This window comes from Ammospiza caudacuta, chromosome 3 (genome assembly GCF_027887145.1).
Source record: "Ammospiza caudacuta isolate bAmmCau1 chromosome 3, bAmmCau1.pri, whole genome shotgun sequence".
NCBI classification, from domain to species: domain Eukaryota; kingdom Metazoa; phylum Chordata; class Aves; order Passeriformes; family Passerellidae; genus Ammospiza; species Ammospiza caudacuta.
The window spans coordinates 5726075-5738724 of NC_080595.1; the positions used below are offsets into that span (position 1 = coordinate 5726075).

The following is a 12650-nucleotide window of genomic DNA, read 5'->3' on the forward strand; positions in this document are numbered from 1 at the left end:
CGCTGATGCCACCAGCGCAGAGACAGGCACCGCTCCCGTCCTGGCAGGGCCCGCGATCGCGCTGGCACTGCCGCTGCCGGCCCCGTTCCCGGTCCCAGGGCGGGGCAGCGCCGTGCCGTTCCCGTTCCCTGTCCCGGGCCGAGTCCCACGCCGGTGCGCTGCTCCCCGGCGCGCTGCGGTGCCCGGCCGCGTGTGCGGCCCGCCGCTGCCCGGTGCCGCCTGACGGCGGAGGCGGGCCCGGGGCGGGCCCGGCCGGGCGGGGACGGCCCGCGGGTGATGTCAGGCTGATGCTGTCGGTGCGGCGCGCGGTGCATTGTGGGCGAATCCCGCCGCCCGCCGCGGCTCCGAGGGGGAGGATGCGCTCGGGGCCGGCCCGTCCCACAGCCGCAGCCGCAGCGCGCCGGGCCGGCGGCACCGCGCCCGACGAGCCGCACTGAAGGGCGTGGGGCATGCGCTGCCTGCGCCGGCCGCAGCGGGAGGCGCCGGCGGCGGCGGGGCCAGGTGAGGCGGGCCGGGCCGCGCCGCGGCGGGCACGGGAGGGGAAGGGAGGGACGGAGGGAGCGTCCCGCTGGCGGCCTGCGAGATGCGGGACCGGGGACCGCACCGGGCCGGGCCGTGCCGAGGCTGCGCGCGGGGCACTGCGGGAGATGTAGTTTGCCGCCCCACCCGGCGCCTCCAGCCGAAGGGAGAGAGTCCCGCGCGCGGGACTCGGGTTCCCAGCGTGCCCGCGGGGCTGGGCGGGCCAGCGGCGGAGTGACGGCCCGCTGCCGCCAATGGGAAGGTGGGCCGGGTGGGGCGAACCAACTGCCGAGAGGGGCGGCGGGGATGGGGGGGCGGCGTGCCGGCAGCTGCAGTGCAGGGGCGGACGCGGCCACCTCCTCGGCGGGGGGAGGCGGGACGGCCCGAGGTGAGGGCAGGGCAGGGCGGGGGCCCGGGCGGCGGCCGCCCCTCGGCACCGCTCCTGCCCGGCACGGGGGTCGCGGCGATGCCCGGGGCTGCCGCCGCGGGAGGGGCGGGCAGCGGCCTCGCTGCGCTCTGCACGGCAGGGGCGGGGGCGCCCCGAGCGCTGAGAGGCTCCGCCGGAGGGAGCGGCCCCGCCGGGCGGTACCGGGGACCGGTGGTGCCGGTGCCGGTGTCGGTGTCGGGCGGGGGCCGAGGTGCGAAGGCAGCCACGGCCTTGCGGCGGGCCGGGCTCCGGGGAAAGCACGGAGGGTGTCGGCCGCCTCGGGAGTCCGGTGCCGCCCGGGGCTGGGCACGGCATCCTGCCCGGGGCCAGCGGTGCCTGTCCGGCCGCACGGGATCAGCCAGCCCGGTCCCTGGAGGGTTCTATGGAGGGAGCGAGCGCTTCCTTCCGCCGCGGTACCCTGGGATAACTCCGTGCTGTGCGGGTTGCAGGCGGGAGACTGAGAGTTTCTCCTTTTGGCGGGGTGCAAATGGTGCTCCTGTGTGCGTGGCCGTGTCTCCTGAAGCTTTGGGGCTCACAGTGTCCCGCTATGGGCTCGGTATTGCTGGCGGCGCCCAAGCTGACATTGCTGGATGTGCCCGTGGTCATTGTGCTGCTTTCCCTGCATTCCGCGAGAGGAGGGATCCGCTAACCTGGGTCTGACCCGCTGAGGACTCTCCAGATGAGCACCGTGACCTTGACGTGCATCGGGGATTTTACAGGGAGCCAGAATGCTGCACGGAGCGCTGAAATCACACTGGCACACTGACAGCTCGAGTTCAAGCCCCACTGTGTGTTTTGAGGGGTGGGGACATCAATACCTGTTGGTATCAGCAGTTCAAACCAAACCTGTTCTGAATTTTCTTAGGCTTGATTGATAGAAGGAAAGGTCTCCTAATTCTGCCATTTCACATGGATTTCTTGTAGTCTCACTGAAAATGTTGCCTTTTAGCAATAAACTTCTCAGTGAGTCACAACAGAGATTTTCAGCCTGGGGACTTCCTACGAGTGGAATTTAGCTTCGTGTTGTGTAGTGCCACAGGGTGTGCTAATGCTGCCTCAGCTCTTAGGTGCTGTGCCTGTGCTCTGAGTAAAGAGCATCAGCTCTGTCTCACGAGTGTCAGTGTGTCACCACGTTTCAGTGGGCTGCCTTCTTTTGAGAAGATAAAGAGGGGCAGAATAAGAATGATGGGTTAATGTTCTGGCTTTCTTCCTTTTCGTGCCAATGATCATCCAGCTCACAAGGAGCATCCTCCTCCTGGTGATATATAGGTGAAATCAGAAACTTTTGAGATGTGGTGCTCATGAATGGTGTATGTGGTATTTACTGCTGTTAGAAATAAAACACTGGAATCTCTTGTAGGACACTTTTATCACACCTTGGGGACATCTGCCTAACCTTTCTTTTTTTTTTTTTTTTGGAATGGTCCTCAAGGGAGAATCAGATCCCTATCAGTGCTCTTGGTCCTCCAGAAAGGAGTGTCTCTAGTGCAGTGCTAGGAAATCTATTCCTTCAGCTCCCAGTGTTGGTGCTGATCAAGTGGTGCTCATGGCCCATGTGTGGATTTCCTTCCCTCTCCATCCCCAGTGTTTGTTGGTGAGGGCAGCAGGCAGCCTGCAGCTCTCCTTCACTGGAAGCAGTTGGCACTTGTTTTCCAAAGCAGGAATGACCAGCCAGATCCAGGAAGAGCCAAATCCATCTTTCTTCATCTCCAGTGTGGGAATCCCTTCTTGCTGTTTCTTGCTCTCTCTTATTGAGAGATCGACTCATTGACTCATTACTTGATGGTTTGTACTCCTCTCACATGGGTCCTGCTGTGGGCTCATCTCTTCAGTTGTGTCCTTTCAGTTTTTTGTCTGTGTGTGTATCAATGTGCAGCATCCAGAAAACACCTCAGGAGCGGTTCCTCATCCTGGGAAGCTCCTGGGTTAGATTTGTTTGCCAAACTCCATAGTGACCTTCCAGTAACATTGATTCACTTTGAAAACAGAGCAGAGGACAGAAAATAGGTCCTTATGGAGGAATAGGTGTTTATAAAGCCTTCAAGGACTTCATAAACTTCCTTAATTTTTAAGGACGTGTGGGCTTTGTTGGTATCTTCCACTTTGAGTATTGCAAGGTGCACTCTGAATATTTGCTGGAGCCATTGTGGAAGCATTTGCTGAAAAACTCTTTTAGCTCTGCTGGTTTACTGAGCAAGAAGCAAAGTGGACACAACCAGTGCTTCCCTCCCCTTCTTCCATCAAAGATAACAAAAAAAATGGGTATTCCTTTGAAACATCATGAAATCCTCTTAAATGCCATTGTGGGACCCAGTCCCTTTGGGATAAATGTTGAGATTGCTTGGAGAGGGAGGAATAAGGAAGGCCAGCTGTGAGACCTCCCTCCCTAGTCCAGAGGAGGAGTGGGAGAATCTTCTGGGTGTTTGTTGAGACTTTAGAAATGAGAGGTGAGAGAGATGATGTGGCTTTTACATGGTGCATCCGAAAATTGAGACTCCCTTGCATGTGAGAGTTTGCCCAGCTCTGAAGTGGACAGTGGCAATCCTTGTTGGTCAGGCCAGTCCATGGTCTTCTCCACAACAGAGATCCACTGTGGATCACAGTGTTGAGAGCCACAGCAGTTATCCCCAATAATATGGAAAATAATCTAGCAATGGCAACGTGTCTTGGACATTAATGTATCGAGTGGTTTTTCACATGAACTTTTCTGCTTTTTTGGACACTGGTGGATACATCAATATATTGAAAGACTCCATGGGGAAAATGTAAAACTGCCACAGTAGGTTTCTCATGGGACTCACAATCCCAATTCACAAAAAAATCCCTTGGTCCCTTTTGGTCTTACCCAGTCCCACAGTGTTTTCTGTTGGGCCTTTTCCTCTGCTCAAGAGCTGCACACATGGGAAAGGATATTTTTTTGTACTTGAGAAGGAAGATGTTGACAGTGTGATGGACTGTAGAGCTAATCAAACAAGATGCGTTTGGAAACCCCTTCCTTTTGGTGTCAGGCTGTGTCATCTTTAATTTGGTGAGCAATATGAAAGGAACAAACTGGATCCTCCTGGGCTGGCTCCAGCCAGATAGGTGCCATGGAGAGCAGAGAATGCCTGTGGGCACAGGTTTCCTCTTAGGAGAATTGAGGCATCCCAGCCTTCAGAAAGAGACCTGGTGTCAGCTGTGGCAGATGGAAGTGGATTCCTCTCTGTCTGTGCAGCAGGAGATGCTGTCAGGCCCTCTGTCAGCCCAGGAGCTGCTGGGTACAAAGCTTTGGTGGCCTCCCAGTCAGACAGGAAAGACAAAGGGAGCCATTGATGTTTGGTGAAAAGGTTTTGATTTCAGGATCACTCAGCTGCTCAGGCCAAACCCCTGGATTGCTCCAGGCCTTTCTCTGCCAGTGACCAAGAGATGATGCTCAAGGAAAGGCTGGGAAGATGGGCACACTGTGCTTGCCCTGGTCACACCCCTGATCCCCTTGGGGGTGCAGGGTGCAGCTTTTCAGCCTTTTTATTTGGTGGCCTGAGTCATTTTCCATGCACATAAGGTGTCACCTGTGTGCTAAGAGCACTCTGTTGTGAGACCTACTCTGCATTCCTATGTATTTTCCTCTCTTTTAGCCAGTTATTAGTTTTAGAGAAACTTTAGTTTTATCCTGGAACATCCTCATTTCCCTGGCCTTTGGCCTGATACCACACATGTGCTTGTTGAGTCTTCCTAAAAGCACCTCACCTATCCTAACAGATCTATAAATCAGGGCTTCTCCCTCCTGGCTGCCACTTAGTTTAATTTTTAATCTTCAGTTTTCTAAACATGTCTGTTGTGGAAGACTGATTTTCCGGATCCTCTGCAGAGCTCTTCAAAACAAACAGCAGCCAAAAATCCTAGGTATCTTCTTTCTGATCTTTCCTTAAGTCTTTCTGTTTCTTATCTGTCCATCATTTAACAGACTGGCTGGGTGGCCTCTCACGACATATGGGTAGAAAATATGTAGATTTTATCCAGAAGAATTTACTTAACCTCTTCTAATCATCAGGAAAAAATATCATCACTTGGAATCATTTGTGCTGTTTTCTTCTTTTGCACACATCTTCTATTCTAAAAACCTTCTGTTGGCCCAGTAGGTCAAAATTAAAACAAAGTGGAAGTTGCACTGGCCAAAGATTTTCTTTCTTTTTATTTTTTTTTTAAGGTGATGCATTTCTATTCAACAAAGTGGAATTGTTTGTAAGTTATATTTCAAATTTCATCTTTGTAATATAGTCTGATCTGCATGAGGAAACTGAAGTTCCCCATTGCCTCCTGTTTCCTAAAGGCACAGGCCATCTGTTCTCACATGGCAAATCACTGTTGCTGCTTTATTCTGGTCTGATGGGGCAGCTTTATTATTACATTTTTTCCCTTTAGCCTTGATACAAAATTATTTCTTTATCTCCTGTGAGACTGTCTGTTTATTTTGTAGTGTGTAGTGCTCTTTCTCCCCTGGAATGACCTGGCCTTTTTTCTGTGTACCTTTTCCATGGAGCCCTGGAGAATGTGCCTGGGTAGCAAGAATGAATCCATTCATCCTTGTTCCCTACCACACCTCTGAAACCTGTTGCATCCCTTTGGTTTTTTGGGTTCTATTTAAATACCTTGTAATCCTGAAACTTCTCTTTCTCTGTGTGTGTGTGATATTTCTTCTAAAATTCAGCCCATTTTTTCCCTGAACTTGTATCTCTTTGTGAGAATCTTCCTCCCAGACAGAGGGAGAATCTGCCACTCCTATCCCAGACTGATCTATAGCTTCTTAACATGCAGCTTGAATTCTTGGTACTGTTGGTATTTGTTCCTTTGGTACCTGTTCTGCTCACTGAAACAAGGGCATGGTGTAGCTGTCCAACACTTTCACCTTCACAGAGGCATCAGCACAGTGCTTCTCTTGATTGGACACTCTAATAAATTGTCTGGCTTGTTTCCCTCATTTCATGAAAGTTGCTTGTTTGCTTCCTGTAGCACCTCAGCCAGAGAATAGAAGTCACCTTTGTGGTGACATTGTGTTAAGAAGCTTAGACTTTGTGGTCTGGTTATGTCTTGAATTATTCAAACAGAATCAAGCTGCATCAGACTTCTAAAATTTACTAGTTTAGGAGTTGTGCAAGTAATTTGTTGAAACTGATTTCTTCAAATTTTGTTATCCTTGGGGAAAAAGAAAGGTTAGCCTCAGGCAGAGTTACTCCAGTAACTCCAGAGTTGCTGTTTTTAAGCAGAAGGGACTGAATCTTGTCATTTCACAGAAGGCCAAGAGCTTCCTGCTGTGGAGACAAGCACAGAGCCCAGCTTGACTGGAGCTGAAATGGATCTGAGGTCTGCTCCTCTTGCCTTTGACTGACCCTACAGTGAACCAATTCAGGAAGCTCTGAGCCAAGGAAATGCTCTTATTTATTAGGAAGAGGCAGAATTTTTCTGCTAGTACAGGTCACTGAACCCATGGTGGCCTGTGGTGGAATCCTACATACAAGAGTTAAGAGCTGGAAGGAGACAGGGGAACTGTTTCTCTTCATTTCAGGCAGATTTTTTAGGTTGGCTAATTAGGAACTTGAAACTGTGGATCCAGCACTGGGGTCTGTAGGATTTATGGGGCAGTGTAGGTAATATGGTGTAATACATGCTCCCATTAATTCTCACCTTTCATTCATTAGCATCTAAGCACCCAAAATTTGATTTTTGGGTGGGTGTTGGGTTTTTTGGTTTTTTGTTTTTGGTTTTTTTCTGTTTCTGCTTGTAGGAAAATTGCTAGTTAAAGCATGCCTTCTTAGAGGTGCCCAGCCTTGGTCTGAAAAGAGAATCCACCCTCTTTCTTGTTCCAGATCCTGTCCTTAAGGAAAACCCCCATGAAAAACTAATTTGCAGTTGTCGTGTTTCAGCTTCTAGCAGAAGGTGAGCTCAAATGTCAGAGTCCTTCAGTTTCTTAAATTTTCATAATAGAGAAGTACTTATTCACAACATTCCCTTTTTTGGGGGTGGGTTTCTTTGGGCTAAGTTCCATGCATTTTAGAGAGTTTAATTTTCAGGTGGAAGACACTTTCCAGCCTTTTTTCTGATTCAGGATTTTTAGTAGTCATGAGGCACTGGAGTCTACCAGTCTCTGCTGTCTCTCACAGTAAGCAAGGGCAGAATTGCCTCCCTTTTTTTTGTGCTTTTCTCTGTAGCAGTGCTCTGCTCTGTGTGCATGACCTCTATGGCTTGTTCATAGATGTCTAAGCATTAGTTTGGTTGTATTAAGAAGCATTTTGTTGAAGATGCCCTTTTTTCTTTCTGCTCTTCCCCATTTCTATGAAGAAATAAGGAGTGGTTGCTTCTCAAGCAGAGACAAAGTTTATGGGGCTTTGTCCATTGAACAGGACAAAAAAGAAAATGTAAAAGGTGGCAATGCGAAGGGCAGGTAGGCAAGTAGTTTGTCACTCTTGTGACAGTTTTCTGGAGGAAATGATAGGAACCATTTGGTTTCCAGGGCTCAGAGCTATCTGGTTGCATAGATCCTGCAGCCTCTTTTCAAGTCTGGTGGCAGCTCAGAAGCTGGTATTTCTGGTGTGCTTGTTGCTTCTTTTGCAAAACACATTTTCTTTAACCTTGCTGCCTGTGTTTCTGATTGGGATGAGATTATATACATTTTTTCCCCTTCCAAACATCCCAGGCTGGACTTGAACCAGTAATTGTTCTGTCTGTGGAGTATTTATTATTAGAAGTATTTACCAGGAGCCAGCTTACTCTGGCAAGCTGAACACAGAATGCACAATTACTCATTTCAGGTTGAGATAGGTTTGAAGAATTGCTATGAGTCTTGACCAAGTCACATACAAAATTTACTTTTCCTGTACTTTACTACAGCTATGAATAGAAAATCCCTTTTACATTAAAAGATGGTGTAAGGTTTATGATGCTTTTTCATAGCAACTAGTTCTGACCATATTAGTTCTGTAACAGGAAATTCTCAGAATCCATTTACTTGGCATAGCGCTGGAAAATTAAGGATCAAAGAATAAATGTGGTCTGTGTCAATGAATTGGTCCAGAAGAACACATATTAAAGTTTTGTTGGGGGTTTTGCTGGTGTGTTTTTTGTATTGGGTTTTTGTTGGTTTTTAGGTTGTTTTTTTTTTCCCTGACACAACAAGCTGGTGTAAAATCTGATAGCAGAAGGAGAAGGCATAGAGCTCAGTGATAGAGCTGATCAACTGCACAGATAGGAAAACTCCTGGATGGGAAGCAATTGTTTGCATGTTCTGGGAGGGCAGGTACTGACAGCTGAGAACTAGATGGCATTCTCAGCACATGTGGAAATGGCTTTTACAGAGGCAGTCCTGACCAGCTTGTACAGCTCTCCATAATCCTGGTATCCATTGTTCCTTGGAAACTGACTCACACAGCAGTGCAGAAAGGAATGAAACAGACCATGCTTGCATGTACAAGAATTTTTGTGGTTTTTACTAGGATGTTCTTGCATAGAAATAACAACCAAAACAGACTGTGAGGGTGCAGTATCCCTGGGATTCCTTTGTTGGAGACTCTCCTCAGAGGCACCAGCCTGAGCTGTTACATCATTGCTGCACTGTCGGGACCCAGAACATTCCTCTGCCTGCCCTGGGTGATTTGGAACCCTGACAGGGAGTCAAAGACACCTGTGTCTTCGATTTTAGCCCATGGAAAAAATTACCAACTTTGTGGGAAGATTTACAAGCCACAAAAGTTTAAGTAGAATGATAGTTAATTTGTCACAAAGTGAAAAAGTAGAATTTTAGGGGTTTAAAATGGGGGTTCAAGAGGCAAAATAGAAGGATCTAGGCATATCCTGTCCTTCTCCTTCTCCTTCTCCTCCATTTTCTGCTGGGATGGTGGCACTTTTTGATTGGCTTAGAGTAGAGACAGAGTGCTAACATAGGTGATAGATATCAGAAAATTATTGTAAATAAAATACACATAATTCATAATATATAAAAATTAACACCACCCCTAGGCAAACACTGTGCCACAACCCAACCTGCCAGACAAATCTCAGCAAGTCAGAAAAAGAATATAATAAATAAGAAAAAATAAACAACTTTAAAAAGCAGAACCGACAAATCTTGACTTCTTCTTTGGTTGCAGGGCTGGGAAAAAAACCAACTTTCTAATACCGGGGGGTCATCTCAACCACAAAAACCCAAAACTGCACCAACTATTTGCAAAGTAAAATTACATCTGTGTGGAGTCCTGTGTGCTTTTGGGTTTGGTCATGCAGCAAGAGTCTCATGGAAAGAGTGGAGGTTTCCATATCAGCAGGGAAGGGTGTGTAGTGGAGGGGAGATATACAATTTGCTAGAATCAGTACAGTTACCTGCAGAAATTGCTGTGATGCATTCCCACCTCACAGGAGAGGCACTGTGGGAATCTGTAGGAATTCCCCAGCCCAGGGCAGCTGTAAAGGCTGTGGCCAGGCAGCCTCTGGGACAAGGTGCTGTTGTGGCACTGACCAGAGGCAAAGGCCAAATCTGATAAACTCCAGGACTGTGTATAAGAAGGATTGCTCAAGGAAAGAAGAGAGACAGTGGGAAAAGTGGGAAGCAACCCAAAATGGTGATGGACTAGGGACAATTGAGGTAAAACTGATTCTGCCAAAGAAATATTTAATCACTCTGGCTGGATGGTTTCATGAAAAAGCCCCAGGGGGAACAGAGGCAATAGCTAACAAGGTACAAGAGGCATGGATGGCTCCAGAGAATCACAACTCTCTTTGGAAGGTTTTTAGCTAACAGGAACTTAAATCCCAGTGGTGTCCAGGATGTCCTGGATGCATGTGAACACTTGATCCAGTATGTTTTCTATATGCACAGAGTTCAAACAGCAAAGTGTGCTCAGTAATATCCATCACTCCCCCTGAAATGCTGGTACATCATATACAGCCTGGAAGTGAAGTGTTAATTAAGGCATTCCTTAGGAAATCCAAATTAGAACCTGTGCAGGAAGGTCCATGTACTGTTTTATTGTGTGCCTAGTTTACTTTTAAAGATTTAGGTAAGGAAAATTGAATATGCCATTCTCACATCAAACAAGTAGTGATGATCAACCAGTTGATAAATGTCTGGCTTCTGAGAATCCTTCATGATTTTGTATTGGGAATCACTTAAGTATTTGTGCACAGGAATCTATAACCTTGGACTCTACCCTGTGGCAATCCTGTTAGTTTCAATTCTGTTAAGTTTGTTATTTGTAGTGATGTTGTAGGACATTACTACAAATAAGGACACTTATTCAACACCTCAAAATTTGTTTATTTTTCCTTTTACTACATTAGCAGGTGAGTTTAATTAAGATAAAGGTAGAACTGTTGAGGAACACGCCTGGTGCAGGTAGCTGGGTGTGCAGCTGCAGTGGGAGCTGCAGGTTGTGCCCTAGGTGGCAGGAAATGTCTGTAGGCCCAGGTAAGGAGCCATGGTGCCACCCCTTTGCCAAAGGAAGGGAATAGGGACATGTAGAGCTGGCTGGTTCATCTAGAGACTGTGGAGCTCAAATAAAACAGGAGGAGACCCCAGACCAAATATCCCCATTTACCAAGCAGCGTGTGCAAGGGACACCAAAAGCAAAAGAGGAACACAGCCTGTGAGGGCACAAAAGTCCAGTGGTGCCAGTGTGACTCCCAGAGTGGTTCCTGAATGCTCAAATATTAAAATTCCCTTAGCCAGCTGTCTGCAAACTAAAAAGGATGAGACAGAAGACCAGAGAATGAAACTGGAGATTTGCAGGCAGCAGAGGAGGGATGAACTTGCTTCCCTGAGCATGCTCCAGCTAGGGGGAAGAGTTCCTTACAAAAATGGGAAAATGGGCTGTAGAAGGATGATTTAAGTGACTAACAGTTGGCATGATTTGTCATGGTTTTGTCAGTCCCAGGAAACCTCTTCCGTGTAATAACAAATAGAATATCTGTTGTGATCAGCATTGGGCTAGAAGACTGAAAAAAATTTGTCCCATTTAGTGTCACTTAGTCTGATGTGATATCAGTGCAGCAAGTGGCAGTTGCCCCACTTATGCTAATTTTTATGATGAAATTGCTTGGTAATATGAAGTCTACATGGCAAATCTATAAATACATTAACTTTCCTAGGAAAATACCCTGTTTCTCAGAATTTGAATCAAATGATGACATCTCTCATCAGGAACTCAGTGTTATGTTCCTAACCTCTAAAGAACTTTTTGGCAAGTTTATTTAATAATTGATGGTTATGGTGACTGCATCTATCATAAAATTTTTGAATGGGTAAGATGAGCACAGCTTTTTCTGGAATGGAGGTTTAAAATGTTTGATCTTAGGCAGTGGGCCCTTTAATAACCTGATATAATAGATTATAATAAGACCATTGAGCAGCAGATGTTATCAGTTTGCTGTGTGCCTGAGTGGTTTTTTCAAGATAAAAATCTGTTCTTCAAGAATAAGGACTCAAGGAAGGTCCACTCTGAAAACTGACTTGGAATGGCCACATTTGATAGAAGGTGAATAACAGGCTCTGCACAAAAGCAGAGAGAAGGGCCAGGACATGCCTGATGGGACATTCTGCATGACCTGAGGGTCTGGTCACACTCTGGTCCAGGATCAGGGGATGACAACATACCCTTGTGGGTCAGGTGTAGGTTGAGTCTGATATCATAAGTACAACCTATGTTTAGTTCTTGCTTTTATTCAGATATATTTGTTTTGGCTGCCAGCAGACTACTCAAGCTTTTCAGTAGTGATTTATATTGATTTTGCAGGTACAGATACTTAAGCTGCAGTTAAATGTTCATTGTAGGCAAACCATAATGCTTGCCTGTTAAATTAGTGGAGGTTGAGCTGGTTATGATATCAGAGGGATTTCCTGGAGCTGGATTTAATATTCTGCTTGTTTCAAATTTGGAGAAACTCTATCAAGGAGATTGGTGGACGATAATAACAGACTTTCCTTTCAAATTGTCCTGCTCCCCGTTGTTTTGCTTTTACTGCTGAGATGTATTTGGGGAGGATTAGGATCACATAAACCCCTGGCAGTGTGGGCGTGCTTATCTGCTGTGTGTTCCTAATGATTTGTTGTCATAATTACCTGTGCTGATTCTCCTGCAGATATAGGTGGGTTTGGCACAGAAATTACTGGTGTGTCTGACTGCTCTGTAATGTGTGTGAGTGCAGTCTCTGGCAGTGTGGTGGTGTTTGTTTGGGGGTTTTGTTTGATTTCCTCTGGTCCTGTGCTGTTGCTTTCGCTGTGCAGGCAGTGATAATTCAGTTGGCTGTGCAACTGGGTAGCCATAATAATGCTGCCAAGGTGCATCTGTTACTGTGTTTAATATGTATGTTCTGCTCAGTGCAGCCTCGTGTTAGCAGAGAATCTGGACCTTGATTGATTGCAGTCTGTCTTGATTGCAGCTTTTTTTGTTTGTTTGTTTTTCCCAGTTACTCCTTAATGGCCATAAACCGTTCAAAGATGAAAAACAGCCCCAGCATCTTGCAACCTCACCTTTAGATGTTTTGATTGTTACAGAAGTGAAATGCTGTGAACATCAAGTCCAGAATTTCTCAGGTTAGTGCCATTCCCTGCCTATGAGTAGAATATGTCCCAGAGGAGGCTTTGGGCTGCAGCTGACAGGAGCTGAGCCTGCTCTCTGAGCAGGGTTTGCTGCAGCAGGGGCAGGCAGTGAGGGGAGATCTCTTCAAGGAATAACTCAGA

General features: G+C 47.2%; 1 protein-coding gene across 1 annotated transcript in view; it reads left to right on the top strand.

Moving 5' to 3' along the window:
- The first annotated feature begins 321 nt into the window (after positions 1 to 321).
- The window catches only part of TTBK1 (tau tubulin kinase 1), a 93972-nt gene continuing 81643 nt past the window's right edge, over positions 322 to 12650 (top strand). Inside the window, exon 1 of the mRNA XM_058802758.1 lies at positions 322 to 501. The gene's annotated coding sequence lies outside the window, so the exon portion shown is untranslated. The remainder of the gene's footprint in view (positions 502 to 12650) is intronic.